This window comes from Rhinatrema bivittatum, chromosome 7 (genome assembly GCF_901001135.1).
Source record: "Rhinatrema bivittatum chromosome 7, aRhiBiv1.1, whole genome shotgun sequence".
NCBI lineage: Eukaryota > Metazoa > Chordata > Amphibia > Gymnophiona > Rhinatrematidae > Rhinatrema > Rhinatrema bivittatum.
In genome coordinates this window covers 259,601,402-259,615,239 of record NC_042621.1, presented here as the reverse complement: position 1 = coordinate 259,615,239, position 13,838 = coordinate 259,601,402, and the positions used below count along the sequence as shown (strand labels likewise).

Genomic DNA, 13,838 nt, shown 5'->3' with positions numbered 1-13,838 from the left:
AAATATTTTCAATATTTTAATTGAACAATCCACTTAATATGGAGAGAGCTTGTGTTGTCACTGATTACATACACCATGGGCAGGGGTACTAAAGGGTTTTCCCCCATTTTGTGGCTATGGGAAAAGTGTTAGGTAGATCAGGCCCTGTGTCTCCTTTCAGCATAAATCCTACCGGCAGGGCTGGTGGCTCAGTGGCAGTGATCAATACTGCCATGCCAAAGACCCAGGGTCATTTCATTTATTAAACAGGTTACTCGCCAGTACACAAGTGTCCGTGGCAAGACACAACCAATACAATAGGCAATGACAAATTTCAAATAAGAAATACAAGAAGTCTTTTGGTCTGGCTTCTGCTCTCTAGGCTCTCTGGGGAGAGCACCTATGTGGGGGAGATAGGACTGGCAGCCATTGTTCTCCGAAGACACCTACTGGCTGGACTTAGAATGCACACCCAACTGGGTTCCAGAGGGAACCTCTGGCCAAGGACTGTCACTGCAATGGCTACCGTAGGTAGGGAAAAGAAAAGGAAAAATCATGGCACTTTAGCCAGGGTGCAATCCAATTCCTCTTGAGCTGGAAGCTCAGAGAAGCAGGGGGAACTGCCAGACTAAAAAATATGAGTCAAATCGAACCATAAAATTCTGCTCTATAAATAGGCTTATACTGAAGGGAGACCTAATTAAAGTAATTAGGGACACCACTTTTAAACCATTAATGGGCAGCTAAAGAATGAATGAAGACTTGTCCATCTCTGCTAATTCTGATAAAACTGTCATAAAGTGGCATCACAACCTGTAACAAATCACCATTTAACAAACTGGCTCTCCATGTTATCTGGATAGCATGTTAAGTGTTACCTAAAGTCTTGGAAATACAACATAGTAACGGCGGCAGAAAAAGTCCAAATGGGCCATCCAGTCTGGCCAGCAAGTTCCTTATGGTAGTAACTCCTGCTCTGTGCAGGTTACTCTTAAGCCTTATGTTAAGGGTAGTAATATTAATTAGGGATGTGAATCGGGCTTCGGACGATTGAAAATATCGTCGATATTTTCAAAATAGTCTGAAATCGGGGGCTCCCCCGAAACGATAGGAAAACCCCACGATATAGTTCGTGGGGGGTTCTCTTATCGTTTTGGGGGAGGGTGGGAAAAACGGCACACAAAAATAACCCTAAACCCACCCCGACCCTTCAAAATTAATCCCTTTGCTTCCCCCACCCTCCCGACCCCCCCCCCCAAAAACATTTTACAGGTATCTGGTGGTCCAGTGGGGGTCTCGGGAGCGATCTCCCGCTCTCGGGCCATCGGCTGCCACTAATCAAAATGGTGCCGATGGCCCTTTGCCCTTACCATGTGACAGGGTATCTGTGCCATTGGCCGGCCCCTGTCACATGGTAGGAGCACTGGATGGCCCACGCCAGATGGCACAGATACCCTGTCACATGGTAAGGGCAAAGGGCCATCGGCACCATTTTGATTAGTGGCAGCCGATGGCCCGAGATCGCTCCCGAGACCCCCACTGGACCACCAGATACCTGTAAAATGTTTTTTGGGGGGGAAGCAAAGGGATTAGTTTTAAAGGGTCGGGGTAGGTTTTTTGTTTATCAGCTCGGGCGCAGCCGATAAACAAAACCGCGATTGGGCCCAATGAAAATAAACCACATGTGAATCGGAACCGGAATCTGAACATATTCCGGTTCCGATTCACATCTCTAATATTAATCAAAACCAAGCATTGTCAAACCCATAAAATTACTGCTAGCAACATTTTTACAGAGTGAGCAGCCTGGATAATTCAGACAATACTACTTGAATGTGCTTTCCTTATGAACTTGGCTGTAGAAGCAGTCCTGCTCTTTTTCCCTAATGTCCGTGTATCAGTACCCCAGACCATAAAAGTTGGGGGCCCAGTGTTGACTGTCGTCTGAATCTAATTCCTTTTATCAATATGTTTACTCTTAGTGCATGTTTTTCTCACTTGTCAGATTGTCCAGATAGGATTTCTTCTTTACATTATAACAGCTATTCTCACGAGCATGAGAGACCCTGTAGTTTCCAGTTCAGAAAGACATGACATTCCACTTTTCATGATTATGCTGATGTTTGTGTGAACAAGGATGTGGAAAGATACTGGTTTAAAATATATTTAACAGGAGCAGCAGGGTACATGATAGGGCTCCAGAGGGAGGGGAAAATGCAGATTTTTACATATCTGGATTTTTTTTTCTTCATCCTGAGCCCTGTCCTCAAACATACATACACACATGCTTCACCATTCTGGGATAAAAAAAATGCAGTTACAAGTGCATTTAGTCATACGTTCTCCTAGGTGGTAAATTCACATGCATTTCAATCTGCACAAATCGAGGTGGTTTTCAGACACATAAAACCTACATACCTTGCCTTGGACTGTTGGTCTATTGCATTGTCTAAAATTACACACACAGACGCTTACATGGTGTTAAGCAGTGTTGTAAAGTGGGCACTTCAACCTCATGCCTACTACAAATGTACATTTTTGAAACCTTAATTGATGTGCATGTCCCACCCTGCCCACACACCCAATGCTTTCTAATGCAGTTAGAAGTATGTGCATGGCGAAAAAAAAAAAAAGTGTTTTCAGGCAACTAAAAAGCCACCAGCATGGACTGAGCCAGTCTATCCACATTGGTCCCTTATGCATGTGCACAGATCTCCAACTAAACCTTTGAAAACGAACCTCTGCATCTCTTTTCTGAAGAGCCACCATCAAATCCTGGTGGGTCAGCTAGAAAAAGAGGAATTCTACTGCCAGGTTCATTTAATTCTGAGTCTCAAATAAAAAAAAAACCTGCTTCTGACATGAATGCTTTGATTTTATTACTTTGCCTTTCCAAATCTGAGCTCAAGGCGAGTTACAGACTCATATTCAGTTGGTAGGTATCTGCACCTAAGGGCTTACGATCTATCTAAATTTTTACCTAAGACAATGGAGGGTGAAGTTGGATTTGAATCTTGACATCCCTGGTTCTTAGCCTATCGATCTAACCTCGAGGCCAGGGGAAGGCAATACCGGGGTCCTGGAGGGCCACAAACTGGTCTGGTTTTCAGGACATCCACAATGAATGTGTATGAAATATTTGCATAGAGTGCATGCACTGCATGCAAATATACCTCATGCATATTCATTTCTGAGCATTCTGAAAACCAGAGCTGCTTGTGGCAGTCCACGCCTGGAGTTGCCTACCTAGGCTGCACTTCCAGTCTCTTTCTGGAATGAGGGCTACAGAAAGTCAATTTCCTCTACGCAGGATAACACTGGATAAAGGGATCCATTTTCTATGATATGGGAAAGAGTAATTCAGTTCCTGGATATGAAATAACTATACATGAAAATCAAATTATGTTAAGTTGAGCTATGACGGGAGAAGCCTGAAATTGAATTCCAGAGGACAATGGGCATATGCTCTGTATTTCTAATCACATCACACCACCCTACTCAGCTAGCTGCAATAGACACTATTTTGCGGGTAGAGATCTTAAATGGAAACCCACAGAGTTAAAGTTGCTTGCTAGAGGAATCTTTAAGCATTTGTGGAGACTCCTGCTGCTGATGTGATCAGGACTATTGACCCCACTGCCAATAAAATCTTCCTAGCCAAGCCATTCTGATAGTAATGGTAGAGGAAGGAGTAATAAATTTGAAGCTTGGCTGTGAAGGGAAGCAGATACACAGTAAACAGGGAGAAAGAATGTGCTAGAAAGTTACTGTAATTGTGGCCTGTGTGTGGCCACAGAACCATTCCAGCTCTGTTTATCATTTTGTTCCTTATCTTCCTACATTGTCTCCTCATCTGATACCGTCAGGATCCCTAAACCAAGAAAGGACGGGGAAAGGCAGACAACAGATATTATACTGATATGTAATTATATGGTGACAGAGCAATAAGCCTAAAGAATAGAGAAAGCTGGGAGATCTTGCAGATACCTGGAGATAGGTGAATAAACAAAGCCCTGCAGGCTCTCTTCATTTCACACACGGCTGTGCACGAGTCCCAGTACCTGCAAACGCCCTTCTTCTAATATCCTTCTCAACAGGATATGAAGACAGCACAAAGACGGTCGCAAATTACGCTTGGCATCAACATGCAGAGTGCAGCAGCACTGCGCATCTGTAGATACAGGAGGGGCAGGGAGAAAGCAGAAAAGGTCCCGTCTAAGGAATGGTCATTAGGGCCACTCATTTCCTCTTGTCCTTTCCCCCTTTTTTTTTTTTAAAAACCTTTCTCCCACTGAATTTCTTATGTCAGTGGCATGGTATCACATGTTAATTGGCAATTTTACATGGCATGCTACACAAGAAACCTGCTCCACACCATGGTAAATTCAGCTTAAGCTGTAAAATTAGGGACAAAAAAAAAATTATACAATTCAATTGACAGTTACAACTCATCTTCCTACCCACCTTTTTCCTTCTAATCTATATTTCAGTCCTGAAGAGAGATTATAGCGTAAAGAGTCTGAAGTGTCTCCTACTTAAACACACCCATAATTCATTCAAATTTAATTCCTCTTGAGCGCAACATAGCTAACACACGCTAGACATCTCTACGCATGTACATGCAGATCTAAGCCTAGCCCAGACAGCTGAACTCAGGGATGCACAGGGCATGGCCATAATACAGGCGACTCACCCTTTATTCAGGAAGGAAACAAACATGACAGAGGACAAGCAAGCAATAAGACCATAAAAAAAAAAAGCAGTAAGCAATCTAGAGCTGAAGCTTCAAAAGAAAAATCACTGCTCTGACAGAGCACGAATGTCTTTTGGTGTTAAATAGTGTGAGCTCACAAGAGATTCATGTTAACCTGTGTCACTGCCTTTTTACGCTGGGGAAGTGGGACCCCTTCATGGCCCTATTGTCCACATTTCCAGACATCAGTCCATCAAGTGTAACCCTTTTCCAGTGCTCTTTGTTTGCAAGAAGAGAGCCAGACTGAAAACCAGGGCTGTTTCCCCAGACAAGTTACAAACCCTCCTGTGGATGCTCTGGAGGAGAAAGGGGGGAGAAGGATTAACCTGCAGGACCCAAAGGGCAGATTAGGTCTTTATTTATAACGTGCCAACAGATGGAAGACCAGCAAGGAGGTCCTAACACAACTTTACTGAATCACTTCTTCAGGAGGAAATAATCGGACATGCTGTACATTTCTCTTGTATTATCCATATTATGGAACTAAAGCGTAAGATACAGTTGTGTGTATTTTGATGCTATACTTTGAGGTCCATTTTGTACCTTCCTGGACTTTAGGGCCACCCCTATGGTAACCGTCCAGGTTCCTCACCATTCCTGGGATCCACTAGATCTGAAGATTCAGCTCCTTGTTGTACTCTGTGGGCACCTCCTCTGCTGTGTCAGTACCAGAATGGTAGCTCAATGGGGGTCTCTCTTCTCAGTGTGCTGCCACATAGGCGCTCACTCCTCCAAACAATGTCTGCATGTTGGCACTTAAGTCTCTGGTGGAGTTGCAAGGGTGCTCACAGGGGTGAATTGAAAGGTTACTGAAAACAGGTTCCATATTCAGCCACTATCCAGCTGAGCAAGGTAACCAGATAAGTTTCTGGCTAACTTAACCAATAGATTCAGCGGCATGGCCATGCTGCTGAGCTAACACACCTGAACAGCAGGTCACACTTATTTTGTTAACTTAAAATAAAGCTGAATATCTAAGTTATCCAGATAAGTTGCTCCACCCGGAAATGCCCCTATCCTGTCTCTCACTTATCTGAATAACATTTTAGCCAGATAAAAAGTTATCCGGGAAAGAGATAGCTGCTTAAAGCAGCCAAATATTGAAATAGTGCCACTTAGCTGCATAAGTCTGAAGTGGAACAGATTACTGGCCTCCGGGTAAACTTCAGCCATGAAAAATAAACTTTACTTACAAAACAAATGCTCCCAGGCCCCGTCCCTCAAGTGACAGGAACATAAGATATGCCATACTGGGTCAGACCAAGGGTCCCTCAAGCCCAGTATTCTGTCTCCAACAGTGGCCAATCCAAGTCACAAGTACCTGGAAAGTACCCAAACATTAACAGATCCTATGCTACTAATGTCAGCACCAAGCAATGGCTATTCCCACTGATTCATAGCAGTTTATGGAGCAGAGGCTTCCATCCAGGGCTCAGGCAACCTCTCATTTTTCCTGGAAAGATGGACAGAAACATCCTTCAAAATTACAGGAAACAGCTCACTAGCCCCAGCTTGTGTGAGCTAACTACAAAGCTTCCTCACCAAGGATTTAGACCTGCTGATTTCATGCAGGGGAACAGGGAGTGAAAAGCTCCTGCTTTCTCAAATTCCAACTCAAGTCCACAAAAACCACTTAGGAGACAACAGGATTGGGCCATTACAGCAACTTCACATGAGGGCGTGGTGGACAGTTACATACCTCTGGCCTGTACAGCATAACATGATCCTGCCACAGGGATATTACTTTAGTAAGGTTCCCAATGGGGCCTTACACGGCTACGAAAGAAAATGAGAGAAGAGGTGAGAAAGAAGATACAATGAAAAAAGAGAAGGTAAAAGATGACAGGATAAAAGCAAAGGAGGATTGGAAGAGAAGGGCAAGGCAATAGAATAATGGAATAGAAAAAAAAAGAGGGGGAAAGTCACAAACAGAGCATTGGACTGAAATGAAAGAGCAGGACTGGCTGTATAATAGGCCTCTGTAGTATAAAAGTCCACAAAAAAGTCCCTTTCCACAAACTCTCTGGCATCTGTACCATACTCCATTTCCCCTTGTGCTGTTCTTCTGAGTCCATACATAGCCATGGCTGGTAATGGAGCGTTGCCAAATGCATGCATTCTCATACGATAATCAATGGCATTGTTGATGTCGTTTGTCACTATATCATAAAAATCTTAATTCCTAATGTCTTCTCGGACCATAAAATAGTAGAACATTGGTTGGATGTCAGGCAGTTACAACATAAGGTTCCTTTCAGAAATGGATCACTCAAAAGCTATTTGTCAAGTCTGGTGCAGTAAGAAGTATATCATTCGGAGAAACTCCTTGAAACTGAGCACTTGAATCAAATACAATCCTGATTTGACCAGGTTTCTGAGGATGGTATATGCCAAAAGGTAGGAAGATAACAGCACTTTTCCTTCTTTCAGGGGTGGAGCTGTCTCTGCATGACCATTGTCAAATATATTTTTCATGAAGGCTCCAAAGTTATCCTTAGTCTCTGGTATCCTTTTTGGGGACTGATAAAGGAAGTAAGCCAGGACAGGGCCTGCTCTCATGTTATTGTTAAGCCAAGACCCTGGAGATCAGAATACAAGTGGTGCCAGCCAGCTGAGTCTCGTCTTGAAGATTTCCTTATTTATCATCTTCAGGAATGTTGTGTCTTCCATTGAAAGAGCAGGTTCTCTCTTGCAGTCTGGAACACATTGCTTTCAAGATTCTCACAGTTCTCGGATGTGAAAGTGTTCAAATAGGTCTGTGCGGCATAACCTGATTGTTCTTTAATGAAGACATGCTTAGGACATGGTTTGCAAAAGATTGTCCATTTTCTAGCACACTGGTTGTGAAAGCATGCAGACATCACCTACTATTACCCAACCAAGGTCTAGTTTTTGGGTATAAGGAGTGTTGAGAGGCCCATTGCATTGCTGACAAACCTTGTGAAGTCTCAGCATATCCCCAATCAGAAGCAGGATCTTAAGGTGGTATGCAACCTCTGGTGTAAGAATTTCACTTCTATTTTGGTCAGATATCTGGTTGCATTCCATAAGAGTAGGGAGAGGTAACTCAGTGCTGTCATCCTCAGTTTTTAATCACATAACCAGGCACCCTCTATTGTCCCTGCACATGTGTAGAATGAATTATCTTCCTGTATGTTGAAGTCAATGAACTTTGTCCTGGCCAGTGATCTATTACTCTGATCAGCCATGACTGTGTATATCCTTACTGATCTCATGGTGTCCCTTAGGATGCACCCTAACAAAGCAGATCCTGCTCAAAAATATGCCATGTCCTTCTCCACAAATGTTAGTGCATTTGGGAAGGGACTTCGGCAATGCTGTCTGTTCATCTCCCTCCCTGCCATCCTTTCAGAGGTAGAGGTTTGGGGGAAGTTTATTTTTGCAATGTTTATTTGTATAACATTTTCTGTTGCATTGTAAACAGATGTGATATGTATTTTATACAGGAACGTCGGTATAGAAAAGTTAAATAAATAAATAAATAAATATCTGGGTACAGGGCAGTAACATGTTTGACACTGTCACACTCTGTGCACTTAATGGCTGCTTTAGGCTTTAGAGAAGTGATTTGTGGAAGAACAGCATCTAGAGCAGATTCTTAATTCCTTGAGCAACTTTTACATTCACCCAGCAGCTTTTCTCTGAAGCCGCAGCACTTCTTTAGAGGGTGAGATTTATTGTATAAAGGACATTGTCTAGATCTTCTATCTTCTTGTTTGTGATAGTAGGAAGGGTGGAAGGTATAGAAACCACAGGTATAACTTCTGTTTTGTTCACAGCCACAGGTTTTTGTTTATGTTACCATACCTTTTAGTTGGCTGCTCATCCCAGGGATGGCTTGGGCTAGTCATATCATGCATCAAGCATAAATCTTGGATCATTTCTCATTGCTAAGTCTTGGATAAATCTGGAGAAAACTGCGAAAGATAGAAAAGCAATATTGTCCATTTTATATATTGAACCTTGCGAAACCCATTTTTCCTGTAGACCTTATAGCAGTTTTTTCAAGACTGACTATTCCACAGGCAGTGTCTAGATAGCCAAAGCCTACAAGATTTGGGTCAGCTTTAGCTGTCTTGAGTTCCGTTAATGGATGTCCAAGCTTTTGCAGCTTGTGATTATCTTTGCTTGAGATTTTTGGAAAGTTATCAATCCTCTTGAACAAAACACTCAATTGCTTCTGGTCTAGCATAGCTATGTTCAAGTCTGTCACATTATGATCAGGCTCATTGAGCACTGACCTTAGCTCCTTTACATGTTCTGAAGATTTGTTTCCCCAACCATTTCAGCAATGTATAATGTCCAGTTTTGAGATGGTGCCTGTGAATAGAGATTTCCATCCTCTGTAATTTTATGGGTGATCAAGCTTGGTGAGCCCTGTATCAACAAGTGCAAGTCGAAAGATCTGACATGCCCATGACCTCAATCTGTATGATGAAATACTTGTGAGATACTCTTGGAAGTTGTTTTTGTTCATCACCTGGCATGTCAGTTTTAAATACTAAAGTAAGGAGAGTTTGGTCAGATGCACTCTGGCCATGTGAAGTGTGTCTTGTCTCCTTGGTGGAGGCAAGGTTGCAGCCATATCATAACCCCAGTTCATAAGGGAGAGTTGATTATGGGCAGGCAGTAATGTATATCTGAGCAATTATATCTAAATCTGGAATCTGGTCTGTCAGGAGCAACATTTCATAACAACATCTGACACTCATACTGGAAGGGCAAGTTGGAATATCTAACAGAATGGCGTAGTACATAATTTCTGGTATGCTGGGCTAGATTCTCAGGCAATTCAAATAAGCCGGTTCTCCCCTGTCCCGCAGCCATTTCTTGGATCTCAGCCTGAGCTTTAGCTACAGCTGCTTCCTTTTCTTCTTGTAATACTTCTATGTTAAGTTCTAACTGTTTTCTTGATTGCAACAGTGGCATTCCATGCCTCTTTCTAGATTTTTCTCGTTTTAAGGCTACCTCTTTCCTGCTGTAAGAAGCACATATAGGTGTTTAAAATCATGAGAGGTCTAGAATGGGTAAATGTGAATCAGTTATTTACTCTTTCAGATAATAGAAAGACTAGGGGACACTCCATGAAGTTAGCATGTAGCACATTTAAAACTAATCAGAGAAAGTTCTTTTTTACTCAATGCACAATTAAACTCTGGAATTTGTTGCCAGAGGATGTGGTTAGTGCAGTTAGTATAGCTGTGTTTAAAAAAGGATTGGATAAGTTCTTGGAGGAGAAGTCCATTACCTGCTATTAAGTTGACTTAGAAAATAGCCACTGCTGTTACTAGCAACGGTAACATGGAATAGACTTAGTTTTGGGGTACTTGCCAGGTTCTTATGACCTGGATTGGCCACTGTTGGAAACAGGATGCTGGGCTTGATGGACCCTTGGTCTGACCCAGTATGGCAATTTCTTATGCTCTTATGTGTGCTTCTGCACATGCTCTGGCTGCACTTGAAGACAGGTTTAAGAGCACTGATTTTGAAGATTTTGTTGTGTATCTGGAAGACCCAGAACACTGATGCAGTTTATTTTTAACATTCCATTTAAGATTCTACTTCTGCTATAATCTGATCAAACTGTTCTGATCAATATTTTTTCTGAAGATCTCGCTGCTGCAAGCTCTCATTCAAATTGATCTGTGTTAGGAAAGTGAGATTCTCGTGACAGGAACGATAGTTTCTATAAGTGAATCTAGGCCTACTCATAGCTTATTTACTTGCTGTGCTTGTAATATTACACATCTCAGTCTTTCCATGCTTTGTCCAATTTCTCATGATACTGATATCTGACAATATCATAGCTTTCTCTGGCCTTGTGCGAGAGACATTCTGATTAGGATTTCCACTTTCCTGAATTTGCTGAGGTGGGATTTCAGCTTCTGTTTCTGGAGACAAGGGTAGTGCTTATGTGGGCCTAGATTATGCCATGATGCACTGTTTATGAGTCTTTAGCACTGATAAACTTCAAGGTAATTACTTGCAGAAAAAATGAAAGCTGATAATTCAGGTGGACTTGCTTAGATTCCTGTTGTGGATCAGTTGGACACTTCCTGAGAAACAAAGGACAGCAGAAGAGGAGCAAACAGTCCATCCAGTCTGCCCAAAAATCTTATGTTAGTATCTGGCACTCAGGTCACCCCCATACTTAGTTTCCCAGACCATAAAGATCAGGGCCTTTATTGGTTGCTGAGTCCAATTCAGTTACCTCTTGCTGTTTAAGGAGAGAGCAGTTGCACCAAAAATATCAGGCTTATTGGTTAAGGGTAGTACAGCCGCATTAGCATGTTGCTTGTTTCCACAGATCGTAAAAGTCGGGGTCCTTGTTGGTTGTTTGAATCCAATTTCCCTTGCCATTGAAGCAGAGAGCAATGATTGAGTTGCATCAACAATATGACCTTTTCTTCTTCCCGCCCGTGTGACCCGGAAGAGGAAGTGATGTTTACCGGGCACGTGGAAAGAAGGAAAGGCCATGCCTGCATGCTGCTGAAATCACATCCCAAGGCTCTCCCTGGCCCCGCTACACCCAGCAGGTTGCCTGTGCTGCAATCATCGCGGCACTGAGCAATCAGCTGAGAATGTGGCTGCTGGGATTTCCTGCTGCACAGCTGTTGGGGAAAGCCACCCATTAGCTGCCTGGACCCAGAGCTGAAAATCGGTGCTGGCTGGCCACTTTGCCAGGAGTATGGCGCCACTTGCCGCCCCCCCCCCCCCCCCCTGCCCTGGCTCAGACCTCTCCTCTCACCAGCATAACTCCAGCAAGAAAATATAAAAAATAATAAACTGCAAAAAACTAAAATAAGAGGCTGGGGTAGGGAGAAGAAAAAACACATAATTACATTCAAGGCTAACTGCTCTGTGCCGTGATAGCAGCACAAGCAAACAGCTGAGTGCTGCCTTCTTGCCGCTGCGAGGTGGGGAGGTCACTCCTGCTGCAGTTTCCAGCCTGTCAGGACTCTGCTTTTAATAGCAGCATATCAGCTACCTTGTGCTGTAGTTTTGCCATGTGTGCTGGGGGTGGGGGTGAGAGAGAGAGAAAGCCAGCATGTGTGTAAGTGTGTGTGTGTGTGTAAGTAAGAGAAAACTTGTGAGCAAGAGACTGCTCAGGAAAGTCACTGGTGTATGTGAGAGAAAGATTGGTCAGGGAGGTGACTGGTGTGTATGTGAGAGATAGACTAGTTATGGTCCCTAAGGAAGAGTGAGGACAGAGCTTCAGCAGCCCTTGCTGCCTCTGGTATGTGCTATTGGCCTACAAGGGAAAGAAGTAGGAGAGTTACTGGAGAGGGTAAGTAAAGATGGCTTTTTAAGTTTATCTTTCTTGATTGACTGCCATTTTAATTGGGTATTGTGATGTGTCTGCTGTTAGAAATATTTTATTGGTGTTTGGAGAATTTTTAATAATTTTGAAAATTTGTAATGTTTGGATGTTATTCCATTATCAGTTTTGAAACATTATATTCTAGTTTTAGAATTATTTTATATTTCTCGAGGTATGCATAAATAGAAATGTGGAGACAAAAACTGAACTGGAACAGCAAGAAGCCAAACTCTGTATGCAGTGCAACGCAAAAACAAAAAAAAATTAGCTTTATGGTCATTTTATTTGGTGAGGGTCTATGTTCTGCATGTGTGACCCAGCTAAGGGTGTTCTGTGAGCTTGTAGTTTCTTGGTAGGGATCTATAGCAGCTTGGCTTGTTCTGTTTTCCTAATAGGAGGTGTATTGGTGTTTAGGGCCTGGTGTAATTTTTGCAGTGCTGCCTTTTCATAGGTAGGGTTGTTGCTGTTTGAGTTCCATAATGCAGGTGTAACATTGTGAGCATTAGTTTGTGTACTTTATTACAGATCCTGGAAGTCTATTAGTGCTATATTTCTGTTTTGCACAGAATGCAGAGTGGCTTTTTTGGGTTTCCATTTCCACATTTGTAATTTGTGGTCTCTATTTGGTGAAGGTCAATTCTATGTATGTGACAGAGGTGAAGTATTTTACTAGCATTTAGGCATTTGAATCAATATTATTTGTGTTTTCTCAACAGAACATGCATTGGTGGTAAACTACTGTTTTTTCATAAGGAGGGCTATTACACCTGGTAGGCAAGAGTGTTTGTTGCTGTTACTGAGATAACACCAGAAATATCTTTTTTGTATGGTAAATTGAACAGGGAATGTCCTAGTTCTGTAGCCAATGTTGGGGGGGGGTCAGGGTGGATCCTGTAGATACAGACTATATGTTTACATTTAGCCCCGTGACAATCATGTGTTCAGTGTGTCATGCATGTGAGAACCATCTGTCAGGTGTGTCCCGACAGATAAAAGGTTGAGAACCACTGTCCTAGACTGATCTAATATGCAATGAAAACAAAGGTTAATACAGCTCTGTAATTTTTCATTGTAAGTTCTATATAGAGTCTTTTCCAACAATTCCAGATTGTGTATAAGTGAGAGGGAGATTAGTCTGGTTCAACCGTAGTCCTAAAGGCAGATGGATCCAGAAGGGCATCAAGAATGTAATATGACCGGATTGCCCCAGTGGCAAGTACTAGGGATGTGAATCGTGTCCTCGATCGTCTTAACGATCGATTTCGGCTGGGAGGGGGAGGGAATCGTATTGTTGCCGTTTGGGGGGGTAAAATATCGTGAAAAATCGTGAAAAATCGTTAAAAAATCGAAAAATCGAAAAATCGAAAAACCGGCACATTAAAACCCCCTAAAACCCACCCCCAACCCTTTAAATTAAATCCCCCACCCCCAAATAACTTAAATAACCTGCGGGTCCAGCGGCGGTCCGGAACGGCAGCGGTCCGGAACGGGCTCCTGCTCCTGCATCTTGTCGTCTTCGGCCGGCGCCATTTTCCAAAATGGCGCCGAAAAATGGCGGCGGCCATAGACGAAAAAGATTGGACGGCAGGAGGTCCTTCCGGACCCCCGCTGGACTTTTGGCAAGTCTCGTGGGGGTCAGGAGGCCCCCCACAAGCGGGCCAAAAGTTCCTGGAGGTCCAGCGGGGGTCAGGGAGCGATTTCCCGCCGCGAATCGTTTTCGTACGGAAAATGGCGCCGGCAGGAGATCGACTGCAGGAGGTCGTT

The 13,838-nt window shown here is 43.1% G+C and overlaps 1 protein-coding gene across 5 annotated transcripts in view; it reads right to left on the bottom strand.

Annotated features, from left to right (window-relative positions):
- Window positions 1–13,838, bottom strand: part of CRTAC1 (cartilage acidic protein 1) — a 399,993-nt gene that overhangs the window by 356,703 nt on the left and 29,452 nt on the right. The gene's annotated exons all lie outside the window — the stretch shown is intronic.